Raw genomic sequence first — 20,132 nt, forward strand, 5'->3', positions numbered from 1 at the left:
AGGCCTGGGGGCCGGCTGGTTTGCCCTGAAGGGTGTCCTGGATCAGGGTGGGGGTCCCCACCGGGGTGCCTGGCCAGCCTGGGTGAGGGGATGATGGCTGTTTGCAGCTGGTCACACACCCTTCAGGGTGGGGGTCCCCACTGGGGTGCCTGGCCAGTCTGGGTGAGGGGCTGAGGGCTGCTTTCAGGCTGACTGAAGCTCCCAACCACTCCTTTTTTTTCTTCTGGGCCAGCTTTAGCTCTGGCTCTAGCTCTGAGGCCTCCGCTGCTGGTTTGTTTCGGTTCTATAATCGAAACAATGTATAACTTCAGCTCTGAGATCCCAGCCAGCTATATTTGTTAGAATGTTTCAAACTGCCAGCTCAGAGGCCTGCAAGCCAGGCGGGGAGGGGAACGTTGCAGTTTGCAGTCACTGGAGCAAGCAAGCCTCATGTTCGCTTCCAGCTGCCTGGCTGCCGGCCGCCATCTTGGCTGACAGTTAATTTGCATAAGGATACGCTGATTAGCCAATGGGAAGGGTAGCGGTCGTACGCCAATTACCATGTTTCTCTTTTATTAGTGTAGATTCTTAAGCAGAGAATTGATGAGGTAAAAGCAATGTTTCTGGAAGATAGGTCTATTGTGAATGCTTGGCAATTGTGGGGAGGGAAGGATAAGGGAATAGGAGTTGGATGGGAAAGAGAAGAAAAACCAAAGACGTTTCTAATGCTTATTATGGCAATAATCTATAATAATAAAAGCATAATATGCTAATTAAACAAGACATCCTTCCGGATGTCCTTCCAGACAACCTTCTGGACGAAGCTGGGGCTGTGAGGAAAGCTCAGGTCCCAGGTGCCAGAGGGAAGCCGGTGCCAGCAGCCGGGAGAAGGAAGGCCTACTCTTGCATGAATTTCATGCATCAGGCCTCTAGTCCATAATCAGACCAAAAGGGCCCACTATAGACTAAATGTTTGTGCCCCCCTGAAATTCATATGTTGAAACCCAATCCCCAGTATGATGGTATTAGGAGGTGGGGGCTTTGTGAGGTGTTAGGTGATGAGAGTAGAAGCCTTGTGAATGGGATTAGTGCCAAGAAATCTTACAGAGTATCTTCACCCTTTCTACCATCTGCGGGCACAGCAAGAAGATAGCCATCTGTGAATCAGAAAGCGGACTCTCACCAGACACCAACTCTGTTGGCACCTTGATCTTAGACTTCCCAACCTCAGGAACTTTGAGTAATAAATGTCTGTTGTTTATAAGCCACCCAGCCTATTATAATAGGTCATAACACCCCAAATGGACTACGACATGATCTAAACCACAATGTGGAGAGGAAGGATCAGAAAGGCCAATGAGACTAAAAATGTGATTATTTTATTGTGAAGACTGACAGGTCTAGATAAATAGACAATTGTAAAATAGGAATCCTAAATTACAATAGTAGAGAATCAGGAGTTTACCACAGACAGGAAAATGGGAGTCGGCAAAAAACACTAATGTGGAAATGGGAGGAGTGGGGGAAAGGGCAAGGGATTCAGAGGTTAAATATGTGATTCAGCACTTGTTAAAGTTGAGATGATAAAGTTACATCAGTCTAGAGCAATTTAATTAGCAGATAAAAAGATGGTATCTAGATTAGAAATAAAAATTGAAATGGATGTTTTAAGCAGTCAGCATGGAGATGATAGGTGAGGTCTTGAGAATGACTAGACTGACCCAGGGAGAAAAGGCAAACAGTAGGCCAAGGGCTTGACTGTGGAGGAAATTTGATTTTGAAAGATGGGATGTGTATCAAAAAGAGAGCGAGAGAGAGAGAGAGAGAGAGAGAGAGAGAGAACTCAGAGGTGGGGGAGGGAAAGGCCCTAGGCATGTTGAAATAATTGCTTGAGACTTTACTAGGAAACAGAAAACATGGGTTCTAGTTTCTTGTTTTGTCACTTACTGATGATCGCACAGTTGAATTACATGCTTGCACTGTGCTTCTATAAAATAAAGGATGTAGAAGAGTTCTATTTCTGCTTAGGATATAGAAAGCTAGAAAGAATGCTGCTAACAACTCTAATAATAAAGATGCCATGTTTCTGAACTTCTTGGTCACCTGATATCACAGCACAAGCAAGTATCTTGAATTGCCACGAGACAGATACTTCTGAGAAGATATGGGTCATGCAGACTCACTCAGCACAGGAGGAGGATGTGCTAGCTACCATATGAGCAAGTTAGATGAAATCAGACAATTTTAGCAAATGCTAAAGGCCGAGTGTGGGCTACTGTGACAATATAGAACTCTTGGGAGCCCCAGAACACAAGGAAATCTATGCTCACTCACAGGCTGTTTTCCACAAAACTCCACTGAGTGACTCATAAGATAGCAGACAGAGTGAGAAACCAAAGAGAGCACCCTCGGTGGTACAGGTGTGCAGGAAGGGAGAAACCGACACAGCAAGAGTGCACAAGTTCTGTCATCCTGCCCAGAATCTTTTCTCACAGGGAGCATGAGGCTCCCTGTGAGCTGTAATCCACTGGAAGGGAGAGAGGCATAAATCCCATGGATGATAAACAACTATTGTCAGAAATAAAACCATCCTCTTCTTCAACAATGAAGTGCTAAAGGAGCTAAAGGACAATACAGTCCCTAACTCACCCACAGGTTTTGTCTGTAATGTTCATTTGCAAAGCAAGGGTTAGTTATCAGATAATTAGATCCCCAGGCCTGACCACAATCATAGGAAGGGGCATTGTTAAGGGTCGACTTGTGGCTCCTCTGCAAATTCATATGTTGAAGTCCTAACCCCAGTACCTCAGAATGTAAAGTTATTTGAAAATAGGGTCACTGCAGATATAATTAATTAAGATGAGGTCATACTGGAGTAGGACGGGTCCTAATCTAATATGGCTGATGTCCTTATAACAGTGGTTCTCAACCTTCTGGCCCTTTAAATACAGTTCCTCATGTTGTGACCCAACCATAAAATTATTTTCGTTGCTACTTCATAACTGCAATGTTGCTACTGTTATGAATCGTAATGTAAATATCTGATATGCAGGATGGTCTTAGGCGACCCCTGTGAAAGGGTCGTTCGACCACCAAAGGGGTCGCGACCCATAGGTTGAGAACCACTGCCTTATAAAAAAAGAGAAATTCAGACACAGAGACACGCACTTAGGGAGAACACAAGGTGAAGATGGAGAGGTTAGATTGATACTTCTGTAAGCCCAGGAATGTCAAAGGTTGCCAGCAGCCACCAGAAGCTAAGGGGTAGACATGGAACAGATTCTTCCTCCAACCCACAGAAGGAACCAACCTTGCTGATACCTTGATCTTGGATTTCTTGCCTTTGGAACTGTAAGATAATACATTTGTCTTGTTTAAACCACCCAATTTGTGAAAACATTTGGACTATGTGAAGTGAAATAGTAATTGACAAAACTAAGTCCTTGCCATCTAGGGGCTATTACCCTAGTTTAGGAAATAGACAATAAAACAAATGAATAAGTCAAATAGTGGTATGTGCTTTGAAGAAAAACAAAGCAGGATAAAAGGGTTAAAAAGTGTTGGGGGGGTGTGTGTGAAGAAATGCTTCTGTGAGGAGGTGTCATTGAGTAGAGACCTAATAAGGTAAATTCTTGGATTTGGGCTCCAGGCTGAGGGAGCAGCAAAGGTCTTGAGACAGAAACTTGTTTGGCATGTTTTAAGAAACAGAAAGAATGCCAGAATGTCCACAGCAGAGTGAGCCAAGAGTGTAGAAATGAGATCTGAGAGACAGAGGCGAGATCATATAGGCTTTGTTAAGATTTTGAATTTTATTCCAAGTGTGATGTCCTTTGGAGGGTAATGAGACGTTATTTAAGCATTAAAAGCTGGCTGCCATGGGAAGATTAAACTTCCATGGGAAGGAGGGTTAATGTGAAAGTTGGAAGATCCCTTTGGAGCCTTTACAGTTGTCCATGCTGAGATGTTATTGTCTTGGGCTAAGTTGGGAGCAAAATTGGTCATAGACAGGATGTATTTTGCAGAATTGCTGACAGCACATGGTAGCTATACAGGCATTGGTCAGGGTAAAGCCTCTGCTGTGATGAGAATAATTTCCAACGTGAATTAGAAGATATCACTCTAAGTAGATTTCACAGCTCTAGAAAATAAACTATATAGCATAGCTGGGCATATAATGGCTGTAAATATTTTAAAATCCTTCAAGACACTGGCAAATATTTTCAAGTGGTAGAATCTCAACAGAAAGTGAATTTTAACAAGAAACATGTTTTCACCATTCCATCCTTCAAAATGTTTTCTGTGTTCCCACCCGGGGTGCTCTCCCTAGCGAGAGCCATTGGTGGAATCGTTTTCAAAGTGCTAGCCTTTCATCACAAGCCAAAATAAATCAAAAACTGTGGTCACAGCTTTTGCAAGGATTGGTTCAATTGTGAAAAAGAATACGTTTGATCTGTAGAGGCTCTCCAGGGAAAAAAATGTTTTCAGTGAAAGGGCAGCATTTTATTTTCTAAAAACAAATGCTCCATCGTCCTTCATCCATAAAGGCTATCTCTGCACACCCAGAAATGAAGAAAAAAGTTTAAATACTTACCCAAGCTTGGCTGGTTTGGCTCAGTGGTTGAGCATCGACCTATGAACCAGGAGGTCACAGTTTGATTCCCGGTCAGGGCAAATGCTTGGGTTACGGGCTCAATCCCCAGTGTGGGGCATGCAGGAGGCAGCTGATGAATGATTCTCTCTCATCATTGATGTTTCTGTCTCTCTCTCTCTCCCTCTTCTTTCCTCTCTGAAATCAATAAAAATATATTTATAAATAACTAAATATTTACCCAAGCCATGTGCACACAGGGAGGTGCTGAAAGCAGGGAGAAATAGCATTACTGAGATCACAAAGGGATGATTCTGCCTAAATTATTCTGATTAAATACCCAACTGGGGTAAGTGTCCAAGATTATTACTCTACTTTCATTTCAACTAAAAGGAGGAAGATCTTGCTATTTGTATTCTCCTGAGATATTGCAAGCCCTTTTCTTCAGACTCTGTTAAGACAGATTTCCCAAGAGTTATGCTAAGTCAAAAATTGATAATCTTCATAATTATGAATCCTATATAATAAAAGGCTAATATGCAAATTGTTCCCTCAGGAATTCGACCGCTCTCTATGACATGTGCTGACCACCAGGGGGTGGCATGGAATGAAAGAAGGCCCCAGCCAGCAGCTGGCAGCCAGCAGCTGGGGGAAGGATGGGCCCTGATCACCCGCCAGGCCTAGGGATCCTACCCATGCAAGAATTTTGTGCACCAGGCCTTTAGTATTAAATGAGCTTCTATAAAAAGCAACTGTCTATTAAATGTCAACCCAGTACTTGTCCCATGTGGAAGGATGTTTTTCTTGATTAGATTTATAGCTTTTTCAATACCTTAATCAATGCAGTCTCAATCAAATAACTCTAATCAACTTTGCTTCCTAATTTGATGAATTATACTAATAAATTCCAATTTTCACCATGAAAATGTAGATTTATGGTCAATTCCTTTTCATTTGAATGAGACACTGCCACCATTTTCAAAATTATCTAATCTTGTTTTTTATTTTCAGAGGTTTTGACTAAGCTAGATTTTCTGTTGGAATGTACCCAAGATGCTAATAAATATTGCCAACTGACTAAATGCAAAATCAAACAAACCTCCCAAGTTGAGGTCAATTTATTTTGACCATTATTATTATGCCCCTACTATGTGCAACACACTATGGTAAGTACTATTGGCAATATAGCTCTTTGTTCATAGGCTCACAACTGGGAGCACTCCTAAGCTAGTATTTATCTAGAATGTTCCTAGATTGGTATTTATCTTGAAAAGATACAAAGCTGTGAAGAAGCCAATTTGTAAGAAATCGAAGAACAAGGACCTTTGGAGTCATTCATCACAGTCTCCCCATTCAGGGAAATTTCTTAACCATGGAATTCTTCAATCCACTCTAAGGAATATAAGTATGAACACAGAGGAAAAAACACATTATTCAGTAACTCTAATTTTCTGATTTTCAACACTTTTCATGAAAAAAGCAATCCTATATAATAAAAGGCTAATATGCAAATTGACCCTAAAGGTGGAACCACCAGGATGACCGGTCACTATGATGCACACTGACCACCAGGGGACAGATGCTCAATGCAGAAGCTGCCCCCTGGTGGTCAGTGCACTCCCACAGGGGGAGCTCCACTCAGCCACAAGCCAGACTGACGGCTGCGAGCACAGCAGTGGTGGCGGGAGCCTCTCCTGCCTCCTCAGCAGCTCTAAGGATGTCCGACTGCAGCTTAGGCCTGCTCCCCCCAGCAGTCAGACATCCCCAAGTGGGTCCCGGACTGCGAGAAGGCACAGGCTGGGCTGAGGGAACACCCCCCCCCCCCCCCAGTGCACTAATTTTCGTGCACTGGGCCTCTAGTTTAAAAGTAAATGTCATGTATAAAGTTATAGTGTTGGGCAGAGTCTTGAAAGTCCCTTAGTTCAATTCTCTTCTACAGATGAAGAAACGAAGGCTCAAAGAGGAAGCATGACTTTTCCTAGGTCATCCACCTGTTAGTGGCAGATCATGGATTGAATGTGGTTCAATGAGTCTTATTCCCAAACACTCCTAATCTCAGAGACCCTAGTTAATGTGGATGTGGGAGAGAGGAAAAGCTGTGTGGAGCCTGATTAATCTGGGGAAAAGACCAACAGTACGGATATAGTAGGAGAAACACTTCAGCTGCCTGGGGACAACACCCACCTTTATCATCTACTCTGTTCACTTAACCTCATCTCTAAAATGGGATACGTACCTCATTATGAGGATGAAGTGATTGATATTTACATAGTGATTATATTTGCCTAGAACATAACTATGCATTTTAAAAATAAATACAGTGCAATGATATAAATGCCCAATCTATGTGATATCAATCAGAATAATTAGAGAATATCTTGACTGAAAATAATCTCTTTTGTGTTTTTTATAGAAGCCAAATTTCAGAAAGTTAGAAGATTCTGTTGAGGATTTGTAGTGCAGTTATCATATACTATTCATTAAGATGTCAACTTCAGCTAAAAGTGGCATCATGCCATTCAGATGGAAGGCATCAGACACATTCATTTTTTAAAGAAAAACTAATAATCACTTTAGACTGGTATTTCCCACATTGGGATTTGTGGAACATCCATCTCCTAGGAATATAAAGAGGAGTTAAATGAACTGAAAATCTTCCATAGTCAATAATATTGGGAAGCACTAGGATAAACAAAATTTAATGTTTCTTTACTGCAGGACTTATAAGAGTCTATACTATGTTAACGTGAACTGTAAATTCTATTTATGAATTTACATAAATAGAAGCAAATCACATTAAATATAAATTAAAAGGAAAGCAGCTAAAGTGGGACTATGGTTTATAATACTTTAGATTATTAATAGTCTTTCAAAAGGTCATTCCTATAGGCCCTGATTCTGGTAGAGGTTTCAAAGTACAGTCTGTCTGATCATTGATAGTTGTGCATCTCTGTTGGCATTTATACAGCTATTAAAATCAGGGTGTTTTTAAAGAATTAAATATATAGATATTCTCTTTCAGAAATGTACCTTCCATTCTTCTAGGGATGTTTGTTCTTATAAGTTTTCAATATTATTTTATTTTAAGCCATATTTAATTTTATCATTATATCAACTGAAAATAAAATGTGAAATTGGCAGCAGAATTTTAGGCAGTAATAGAATTCCCAAAGGATTCCAATGTCCTTTTAAAAACGAAATTCAATAATGGAAAATAAACTGTAAAATACTAGCACTTCTCTTCCCCATCTCCTCTGTTTGTGTACCAAGCCAAGAGGTCCCACTGCCAATCATATTCTTGGAAAGAAATAGTGTGGAGATTGCTTTTGATGTCACCCATGCATTCATTAGATCCCCTGTTTCTCTCATTTAATTTTGAGTTCGGTGTTAATTAATTCGACATATATGTCTACATAAAACGTACTCAGCTTTTCTCATTATAATATAGGTAAATTGTTGGTAATTTAGGAAAACTGGATAAACCATAAAATTACTCATTTACGTGAAATATAGATCAGACACTGGATAAAACAGGTATGGCCCACTTTCCAACAAAATCTGAAGCAATATATCTAACTTATATTTCCTTACTTTAAAACATAGCCAAAAAAACCTTACTTGACATAAATATTTTTTTAAATTTAAATACATTTTTTAATGAACTCTCATTTCAGTGTTCCAATATGACTATAGAGAATTTCAAACCTTTTTTTTTTTCTCCAAAGCACTGAAAATCAAACCTCCCATGCCCAGTTTCAAAGAAATATTTATGGCTGGATTTAAAATGTCTCAACAAAGGGCTTTAAAATGAAATCCCCACTGGAAAAAAACATCTACTGATATCACAGCATAAATACCATTATTATGATAATGAGAAAAGTATTAGATTTTCAAGAAAGACCAATACAGTAATAACCCATCCCTCTAAAAGAAATGTTGGGAGAGGAAAAGATAGGGTAATTCCAAACTTAAACTTCAAGATAAAAAAATTAATTTCTCCATTAGTGTAAACAAGATGATTTGTCTTTTCATAACAGATCAAGTCAAAATGTGATGCATGTTATAGATCAGCCACCCCAGTATATGTGGCCATTCCTCCTTCTAATGTTCTCGGTATTATTACAATGCCCCTGGCTAGTTTCTTTTATTTTTTTCTTTTACTTATAAAGAGCAAACACTATTGTTTACATGTGGCAGATATTTTCCTCCAGAAATCTAGCACAAAGAAAACCTAGGATTTTTGTTAGACACATGAACATTTTTTAAAATGCCATAAGGGGCCATTCCCTTAGGATACTCGGCCCAGGAATTTGTCCCTGACAGTCTCCCAGACAGTAGGATAATAACATTGATTTTCATAATATCAACTTCCAAAAATATGATTTCTAATCTATGCATCAGAAATGTCCATAAGAACGAGTTCCATTACTGACCTCCATAGTTATGTTCAATCACCTGAAAAACTACATATTCTCTTTATGTATCTGCCATCTTAGGTCCACGAACTGACTACCACTGAATAGAGTAACATCCTTTTATGTGTCCATCTTAACCTCTGCAAAGTTTCACGGGGCTGCTACAGTAGTGACACTTACAATTAAGCACTCAGTTCAAATGTTTCCTGACTTTGTGAATTTACATGCCTATACAGACTGACAGCATGTTGTTGTTTCTACCTTCAGAGTTCCCCCTTGTCCAGTCCTGTATTTTCCAAGATTATCTCTCACCTTGTTCCTCCACACACAGCCCCAACATACAAACACACTCATATGGTCCACTGTGCAAGTTCCTTCCCTTCAGGGAACAGAGGTAAGGCCAGTGGGTACAACTGCCATTTACTCTCCCAGGTGCTAACAATCCCAGGTGCTTTACTTATTCTGGCATTTTATCCTCATGACAGTGATATGGAGTAAGAGTCAGTATTCTTAGTCCTGTTCACAAGTCGTGAAATGGACTTGAATACTTTGCCCAAGTCTCACAGCTGTAGGTGACAGAGCCAGGATTCAAACCCATGCTGGCCGGACATCCCATCCCTCCACAGGCAGGACCAGTAATTTTAAAGAGTAGATCATTTAGAATCTCCCTCCACAATCCCTTTTCTGCTCTGCCTTCCCTTTCCTCCCTCTTCAGAGTGGCTTATGCAACCACTTTATTGAAGAGTCCCAATAACTTGTTACATGAACTTGTTTTTTTTTAATGTCAATGTTTCAATTGTGTAATATCAATGACCCTTTATTTGCTGTGGTTCCTTTGATGACACCTTAGCCCAATTCCACAATTATTCAGACCCTTTTAATTATTAAAATATAACCCAACACAGCCTTGATCTTCACACTCATATCTAATTTAAAGCTCTAGTCTGTTGAGACTAGAACTGTGGCTCCAGGAGGGGGGAGGAAGAAGAAGGGATGAGTGAAGAGGGAAATGCATTTGTTTCCAAGGCCCATTCTCCCTCCCTGAGGCCCCACCCTGTGCTGGAGTGAGAAGGTGTAGAGAAGAAACATTAATCTCTGATCCACTCTGGCTCACAGGTTGGGATTAGACTGAGGCAAAGGTGGCACCAACCCCGCACTTGCCCAATGCTGAGAGGGAAGGCCTCCTTAAATTGGTGCTCTAGGCATCCCCCTTGTCTCATCCTAGTCCCAACCCTGCTTAGAATGTTCCCATCTGTCAGGAGACCTCTGCTCTATGCTGGTCTCCATTTATGGCAGTGGTTCTCAACCTTCCTAATGCCGCAACCCTTTAATACAGTTCCTCATGTTGTGGTGACCCCCAACCATAAAATTATTTTCATTGCTACTTCATAACTGTAATTTTGCTACTGTTATGAATTGTAATATAAATATCTGATATGCAGGATGTATTTTCATTGTTACAAATTGAATATAATTAAAGCATAGTGATTAATCACAAAAACAATATGTAATTATATATGTGTTTTCCGATGGTCTTAGGCGACCCCTGTGAAAGGGTTGTTCAGCCCCCAAAGGGGTCGCGGCCCACAGGCTGAGAACCACTGATTTACGGGGTGCTCATGATTGTCTACAGGCAAGGTCTGGCTTTGCCTGGGGCACTCCTTTTACTGAGGAGCAAGCATCACTCCCCCTGGGTTGCCATATTTCAATGACACCTTCTGGTCAGGTTTCCCTTTACTTGGCTTGCAACCCACCTGGGCAACCTTATGACTCCTGTCTCTCACTTCCTCCTCCTCTATGTTGAGCCTCAGGAACCACTGGGTTCTCTTATGTCCCCACCAAAGGCTAGAGCAAACCATGATGAGGCATGGGTTGGCCCCCCTTCCTAATAAATCCCTAAAACATAGTCCCGTTATGGCCTGCTGATGTGGACTCCTTGAGGGTGGCTCACACCTCCCCAGTGCTCTACACTGGGCTCTAGGTGCAAACCTGCAAACCTCAGGGAACATATGTCCCCCAAACCCCCCCTCATTGTGTTCTGTCAGAAGGTTGCTATCTCAGGGAATGGTTTCGCTTATGTTAATAAGGTTTCACAAGTACTTTCAAAAGCCAAGAAATATGATTTTTATAAACCTACAGTCAAGGTCCAAGCTCTCAGAGCATTGCTGTCACTGAAGTCACCACCAAGTATGCAAAACCTTCCTGACTCTGCCAGCCTCCAACGCTGCAGTGAGAAATGCTAGATGCCCACATCCTCACCTTGAGCTATTTTCCTGGCTGGGATATTTTTTCCCACCATCCTTGGAAGCACTAAGCTATTTCTGAACATTGGTTTCTTTTCTGATTGCTTACCAGGCAATAATTCTCCAGGTTCTCCATTCGCCCTAGAAACAGAATTACAGCTCACCTGAAAGTCAAGAGGCATGAGTGGGACCAATGCAAAGCAGCATCAGTGGCTCTCGGAGCCACACACAGCACTGCCCACACTGGCTGGGATCTCGGCCATGCATTTCCCAAAACCCCCAATGTGACCTGTGTGTGAGTGGTCTTGAGTTCTGATGTGATGGGGACCAGAATCAGAGACTGTCGGGGTGTCCTGGTTCAAGCTCCTGACAGATATGATGGATGTCTAACTTCAGAGGCTTGGATGAGTGAAGGTATCAGAGAAAGGACTCAGCTTCCTAGGAAGTCTCTCTGCAAAAAGCAAAGTTTTGCTAACTGTGCTCCTCAGAGCCCTGGGGACTAATGACAGGGTTGGGAAGAGAGAGGAAAATAGCTTCTCATGTTGTATACATTGGATTTGGGTGACAATTCAATATGAAAAAAAGGATTCCAAGGTTTTAAAAATGAACAGAGAATAGAGGTTTGCTTTGGGGAGGGGGGGGGGGAAACGTGGGGGATCCAAGTTCTAACTATGTCCTTCACTAGTCATTAATTCTGAGAAAATTGTTTAATGCCTCCAGACACAGTTCCTCATTTTTAAAAAGGCCATAAGGGGCCATTCCCTTAGAACACCAGCTATTTGTTCCTGGCAGTCTGCCAGACAGTAGGATAATAAGGTTGATTTTCATATCAACTTTCAAAAATATTATTTCTAATCTATGCATCTGAAATGCCCATAAGAATGAGTTCCATTTCTAACCTCCATAGTTACTAGTATGTTTCACAGCACTCTGAGTAATATAACTTCAGCCTTGGTCCCTCCTCCCACCTCCCACCTCCCACCTGCAGGCCCCTTGCTCCTCCCCTTCCCTCACCCAGGAGAAGTGAGGGAGGGGGCCAGGGGAAGCCAACAGAAAGAACCACAGACAAGCTAGATCTTACTATTACTACTCTTGGAGCCACAATGGACTCTGGTACTTTCTTAGGACAGTATAAGTAATTTTGCATAAATTTTCTGATAATTGGCTAAAATAGTATGGATCCCACAAAGCAGCCCACCTCAGTCAAGTTATCTCAATTTTCTTTGGAAGTTTATTACCAAGTTGAATTTAGGGAATATGTTAACCTTCCTGGTGAGTATGGTTCTGGTTGGCATGTCTGTTTTCATGCTTCTCCAGAAGAGCTCACCTGGAAGGACCCTCCGTGCCATACAAGGCGGTCAAATGAATGGTGCAAACATGGAGACTGCAAGAGTTCAAAGGAAGCCTGAACTGCAGGAAAAGAAACATGAAAGTTTTATGGAGGAGGTGAGGATTGAAAGTCTTAGTTTTACAAGTTAAAACAGAAGAATAGCTCTGTCATTCAATTCAGTAGCAGAGAGTCTATAAATTTCAAAGAATCGTTTTCTACGTAGAAATGCATTATTTTCTTTACTGGCTTCTAAAACCCAGATCTAATTATGTGATTTCTATTTCTATAGTCTTTTTTCATATCATTTAAAATTGTTCCTACTATGCCCAATATGTACAGTTCTTTGAATTTTAACTCATGACTGTTTTATGTTTTTCTAAGTCTTTTAATTGGCTCCCTGGCTTCTTAATAATTAATTAACATATTGCAAAATAGCAGGTATATGCTTTGATCACAGGATGGTTTAGCTACAAATATAACCCCCTAGCTAGAAATCTGTCTGGGCTCTGAAACCCTTTGCCACTTTCTCTGTAATTTTGTTTGGCAATTAGTACATCCCCCCTGTGTTATGGGGCCATAATTAGTATCCCCATGTCGTATCTCCCTGACTAGTCTGCATGTTCTCAAAGGACAAGATTCTGATCTGGTTCATATATGTGCCCAGCAAGTAAAGGGTAGTTAATAAGGTGGATGGTTTGTTTGACTATCTGTTTGATTAGTTAGCTGACTGAATGGAAGGGAGGAAGGAAGGAAGGGAGGGAGGGAGGAAGAAAGGGAGGGAGGAAGAGAGGGAGGAAGGAAGGGAGGGAGGGAGGGAGGTGAGGGAGGAAAATTTTTCTATTTTATCTGACTCTCCCTTCCCTACTCATCTTTGATCCAGTTATCAATTCTAAGGTATAGCTAAGCTCCCTTTAATCAACTTTATATCTTCTCTTTTTCAAGAATTTCTTTTACTACTAAGAAACTAGGAAACCAGCAAAATAACTAGAATAAAGCAATAATGACTTGAAGAACTGCTAATGTTGCCTTACTCAATAATTACAGAGCTCAACACAACTAATATGTAAGACTTTGCTGTAATTTTCCTTCTAATAATCCATGCTTCCCACTGTTTCTCTTCCACCTATGAACCTGGAGAATAATTCTACAATTTTGGAGTCAGAAGATATTTTACATTTCCTAGTAATTTCACAGTTATTTTTTTAAAAATATATTTTATTAATTTTTTACAGAGAGGAAGGGAGAGGGATAGAGAGTTAGAAACATTGATGAGAGAGAAACATTGATCAGCTGCCTCCTGCACACCCCCTACTGGGTATGTGCCCGCAACCAAGGTACATGCCCTTGACCAGAATCAAACCTGGGACCCTTGAGTCCGTAGGCCGACGCTCTATCCACTGAGCCAAACCAGTCAGGGCCACAGTTAATTTTTAAATAACCTACATAAAATCTTTGCTGAATACTCATTCAGTTTCAGTTTGATTACATCCAATGAAGAGAAACTTGCTACTTGCCAAATGAACCTCATTACATTTTTTTCTACCTGTACTTATTTTTAAGATTTTTATATTAAAGAAAAAATACAGAAAATGAAAGGATCCCATCACATATAAGTATATAAAACATATATATTTATATGTAATATATTTGTATGCATATGAATATATAAAAAAAGAATTTAAACAGCATAGAGCATATAACTATGGGACACATTATTTTTGTTTCTCATCATTTGCTAATAACACATAGATTATTTTCTGAACCTATTCCAAATGTAGAATCCCAATTTTTTAAATTGATCTTAGAAAGGGAGGAAGGAGGAGAGAAACATTGATTATTTGCCTCCTGTAAACCTGCCCAACCAGGGATGGGACACGAATCCTAGGTATGTATGTGTCCTGACCAGAAATCTAACCCATGACCTTCCATTACCCAGGACAATGTTCCAACCAACTGAGCCACACAGGCCAGGACTAAACTCCCATTTTTGATTGGGATTTTAAGATCGCCCCACTTTGGTTACATGTCCAGCTCTCACTGAGTTCTGTTAGAAAATTGATTGTGCCCCCACAAGAACTTCCCCTCTTCTAATTTGTTGAAGGAAATAGATTCCCAGAAAATAGCACCAATGAAATCTTACCACCTTCAGTATTTAAATGGCCTAATTACGACCAATGAAATGTTGCTGCCTGTTCATTAGAGTAATCCACACCAGCAACCAGCACTATCTTCTACGTGGGTATGCTAAAGTCCCTTTAAAAATAATAGATTTTATTCAACTCAATAAAGCATTATTTTCTTGTTCAAATGGGAAATGACAAACTTGTACCTCTCAAATCAACAAAATTTAACAGTGAATTAGTTATGATCTTTAAAGTGAGATACAAATAATTTCAGAAAGCAGTTACCTTCTTTGGCTAGGATGAGGTGAAATAAATATGGACCCAAAGATATCTGAGATCCCATTCTTTTATTCGTGCTTACACATTCACCATCAGTGGTTCTTCCCACAGTCTTTGTCAACAAGGGAAGCAAACTATGTCTCCTCTCCTAGGGCTGTGCCTTTAAATCACTGATTTATGTTCTAGGCCCTGAAGGCAATGTTTTACATAGTGCAATGCTGGCCAGCAGCGGAGTCCCAGAAGGTGAGTGTATCATTTGAAAGGGTTTTAATGCATCAGGAAAGAAGCACTACCTCCTGGTAATCACATGATCAGCACACCTAAATGGACAGCCCCAGCCTGCATATTTAAACCTGCAGCCAGAGAGGCAGCTCTGTTTGCACAATGCTATCCCGTGGCAGAATTACACAGCTCGCCATGGCTGCAGCCAGATAATTATTATTGATTCGCTCTCAAACTGTCAATCAGGGGACAGCTCCGAGGCAGTCAGTGATGGACAGAAGGAGGATTGGACAGCCACCATCCAACGAGGAAACTTCATCTTGAAAATGAACTTAGATGAGATGGTGCCAGTGGATAAGAGTAATTGATGATTGTTTCAGAGCAGAGGAAGGGGAAGAAGGAAAGATATTTTTAAAAATCCTCCTTGGCATTCATCTTAGTGTCCTTAGTAGGATGCATCCACAAAATGTAAAGTTTTGTACGGTTTTGTCCAAGAAATCTATCACTTTTAATATGCTATATCTTTAGTCATTTTAATTCTCAAAACATTCTCTGTTCCTATTTGACCCTTTGACAAATATATGTTAAGCTCATATATTTGCAAAGCAGCTTCACCCTCAACCATTATAGGTAAACTATCAAATACCAGTTGACAATTTGATAGATGGGTAAACTGAAGCATAGAACAGCTAAATGACTTGCCTAAACTCACAGAACTCATTAGAGGTTGAACTAGACATAGATCTCACATGTTTTGTCTCTTAGATTCTTATTCTTCCCCTAATATTTTATTCCTTGTCTTCAAATGGCTATTCTTCACTAAGCATTATGTAAGACACTTTGAGTAGATTATCTCATTTAAAATTCACAACAGCAAGGTGGTTTGCATGAGCCCTTTTGTACAGACAGGAAGTGAAATTCATAGCAATTTCAGGACCTATGTAAAGTCACTCAGGAGTCTCAGCTAGGATTTGAATCCCAGACTGTCTGGTGTAGTGTTGAAAGTAAAAGCAATGTGTCCGAGAATCAGAACTACTTTGGCAGCCACTAAGCAAGCAAACAAACAAACAGGAAACACTGGATTTGAACAATAACACATTAAGCTGCAGTCTTATGTGTGGAGAGTTTCCTGACACCCTGCTCCAGCATCCAACACTCAGAAGCCATTAACGGGCAGTGTCCTGGGTGTGTGGTATTGGACCCTTTTATTTGTTCCTCCAAATGTCCAGTGTGTCAGCACCCCAGCCTGTGGAAGCCACTGGTCAAACTGATCCAGACAGAATTGAAATCCAGGCTTCATGGCACGTTCCTTGTGATTCTTCCTTTGTCTCTCTTCATTTGAAGCACGACCTGGTGTTTGCTGATTGTCAGTGGCATTGCTTTGCTAAAGTCGTTTCCAGGCCTGGGGTGTGTTACCCTGGGGCACCTTCAATTTACTCAAGGAATCATCCCAAAATGCTTTTTTAAAAGCATTGTTAAATTCAGATAGTGTTTTTTTTAATAATTCTTTATTGTTTCCTTTTCCCCCCCATTGACCACCTCCAGCCCACCCCCGTCCCCCTCCCCAGGACCTCACCGTATTTTAAAAGTAGGAACGTGCATCTAAAAATCAAGCAACAACAAAGACACATGGAGTTAGGAAATCATTGATGAATATGTCAGTCATTATTTGAAAGTGGAGAGCTTGATATTCTGAGAAGTTTCAATCAAAAACCCTGAGTGTTGGGCCTAGAAGAAACTGCAGTCTATTCATGCAGTTTAACCTCTCATGTATTAGAGTCTGGTTATCACCAGCATTCACATGTTCAAACTTTGACCCTTCTTAAATTAGGAGTGAAAATGTGGTATGGAGGGTACAGAGAGCTCCCTCTCCAGCATATTCCCAAGGCTGAGTAAATCAGAAGCTTCTCATTGCCAGGGTACTTTTCACTTATGATCACACACTGTGCCCAAACCCAGCATCCATGGTTGCTTTAGCTGTCGTGTGATGCTCCTTACATGTGTCCAACATTCTTAATCTTCTATCTCATTTGATCCACATAAAATTCTGAAAGCCATGTCAGATACTACTACTGCTATTTTACAGATGAGCAAATTGAGGACCCAAGACATTAAATTATCTAAGTTTTTGGACTGTTAGTTCCAGGCTGTATCACTATGTCTCACTGATGCAGTGCTTGTGTTTTGATTTTAATGTACTAGATTCAGCCCTGGCTGGGTAGCTCATTCAGTTAGAACATTGTCCTGATACAAGGTTGTTGGTTCAATCTCCAGTTAGGGCAAATACAAGAAACACCAATGAACGCACAGACAAGTGGGGCAAGAAATATCTCTCTCTCTCTCTCTCTCTCTCTCTCTCTCTCTCTCTCTCTCTCTTCAACAAATTAAAAAACAAAAAAAGACTAGATCCATTTTGCATTCATGTAAGCATAGGACACTGGTAATAGTACAGAAACTACAAATTTATGTAAGTATTACAGCAATCTCCTGGTATATGTCAGTAAAGTGTCTCATTCCTCCAAAATTAGTTTATTAGGATAATATGATAACCAATAGGAGTGTAAGTTTAAAAGAAAGTGTTGTATTTTTATAATACCCAAAGATACCATATTACCTTTATCTATGGTTCTGAATCCATGGTCTCATGTCTGAATGTAAGGAAGAGATGGCTGGGAAACAAAAAATTCTAAAAGAGGTCTTTGCTTAAACCTCAAATATTAGACGCACTGGCCACTTTCTAGTTTTTCCTGTGGCATCTAGTGTCTGTAGGTGGGGACCAGGCGCCCTTCCATGAGACATCTCTTCAAGCTCTCTGGAGTCCTGAGAAGACCCAGAGCTTGACTATCAGGTGGAGTTAGCCCTGTTTGGGCTGAAGAAAATATCACCTTCAGTAGGTATTGGTGCTATTGATGCACTCGGACAGGGATGGATTTGTGGCACCCTCGCAATGGCCGTTTCCATCAAAGACCTGGGAAGAAGACATTGTCACTCAAGCGTGAGAATGGGAAATGGTGCATTCTAATGGGAATTAAGAAGACTGTTTGCAATCTTTCCTGAGGATGCTTAGAAATACTTAGGGGAGGAGGAGGGGAAGGGGCACTCAGAATGGAGCCTAGTTCAGGGTTTAGAATAATAATGGTTGTATTGTAGTTATAGCTATATTACCCATATCCAGGCTAATGTGGCCTGGACAAAAAGAAGGAGGGTCACATTAATATTTTAGATATTTATCAGAAATGTATGTTCTATTTTTTTTAAGGAAAGATATATGGATTATTAGGGTCTGACAGAATTGACTTTCAATGCTAGCCCCACCATTGACTAATTCTGGATACTTGAGCAAATAAGAAAACCGGCCTTAATCTGTTTCCTTAGTGGATGTGGGATGATGCTTACCATGTGGGGTTGTTGGGAACCTCTCTAATCTTAAACAAAACTGTTTACAACAGAGGTAACCCTCATTTGAGAAGACAGAAGTCTTTCACAGTCCTGAAAGTCCCAGTCTTTACCAGGAGTTAGTACAGCCTCTAGGGCAGTGATGGCGAACCTTTTGAGCTTGGCGTGTCAGAATTTTGAAAACCCTAACTTAACTCTGGTGCCATGTCACATATAGAAATTTTTTGATATTTGCAACCATAGTAAAACAAAGATTTATATTTTTGATATTTATTTTATATATTTAAATGCCATTTAACAAAGAAAAATCAACCAAAAAAATGAGTTCGCGTGTCACCTCTGACACATGTGTCATAGGTTCGCCATCACTGCTCTAGGGCATACTAGGCATTCATCCTGTGGTCCAGGTCATGATGAGAGTTTAAGTCACACACCCCTCACCTCCAATCTGGCTTGGTTCTCTAAAGCCCTGCTTGTGCTCTTTCTGAGATGTGTTTCTCCTCACTTCCAGGGGAGAAAAGCTGGGGATCTGTGAGGAAGGCTCTCAGCACCTCTGGGAGATACAGGTGCTTCCCCTCGTTCGGCCATCTCGTGGCAGGAATCAAGCTTGTATCAAAGGCAGATGTGGCAGAGGAGAAGGTCCACTTCAGGGAGGGCAGGGAGCCAGGCTGTGGAGAATGCTTAAGTAGAATTAACAGCAGGAATCTTTGATGGCCCTAGCAACAAACAATTGAGTGGCAGAACTGTAGTGTTGGTTTTTCTTTTAATCTTCTCTCACCTTCATAACATAGTTCTATGCTGGAAAAGTCGGTCTTTACCCATTTATAACATTGAGGCCAAGAATCACACAGAAATATTGCTTGAGCTGAAATTCTGAAATAAGACTTCATTCCTTGTGATTACAAAACAAAAAGAAAGTGAGAGTTTCTGTACACGATATCTCTTTCTGTGCTCATGATGTTTCTCTCCACACTATCTTTGTTAAGTGCCACAAAAGGTGCCAGAGCCTACCCCACAAGCTGATTGATGAAGGCTGCATTGGAGATGATTGACAAGAAAGGACAGAGGGCAAGAGAGCAAACAGAATTTAGAACAAGAGAGAAGTCCTTGCCTGTATCAGTTACTTTGACTAGGCTTTGCATGTATGGGTTGGGGAGAGCAGGTAGAAGGAGGAAGCAGCATGGAATGTGGATGGGATAAAGGGATCTAAAATGATCTTCCAAACTTTGTGTAACTAGAAATAAAATCAGTGAGTAATATACACTGACACTGGAGAGCTATATAAAAACCTAAATAAAAGAGATTAATAAGACCAGATTTAGTGTAGCCCCAAAATGGCTGATGTATCTTGAATTATCTGATCAAGCTGCCATAACAAAATACCATAGGCTGGGTGGCTTAAATAACAGACATTTATTTTTCTCAAAATTCTGGATGCTACAAGTACATGGTCAAAGTGCCCACAAATTTGGTTTTGGGTAAAAATTGTCTTCCTGATTGGAAGTTGGCCACCTTTCTATATGTCCTTTCCTTGGTATGTGAGATGAGAGAGAAAAG

General features: G+C 40.7%; 1 long non-coding RNA gene across 1 annotated transcript in view; it reads right to left on the bottom strand.

The window, feature by feature from the left end:
• Nucleotides 1-20,132, bottom strand: part of LOC139015138 (uncharacterized) — a 326,688-nt gene that overhangs the window by 146,068 nt on the left and 160,488 nt on the right. The window lies entirely within an intron of this gene.

This window comes from Myotis yumanensis, unplaced genomic scaffold, assembly GCF_028538775.1.
Source record: "Myotis yumanensis isolate MYYU_CA2020_CCGP unplaced genomic scaffold, mMyoYum1.0.hap1 SCAF_1, whole genome shotgun sequence".
Lineage (NCBI taxonomy): Eukaryota > Metazoa > Chordata > Mammalia > Chiroptera > Vespertilionidae > Myotis > Myotis yumanensis.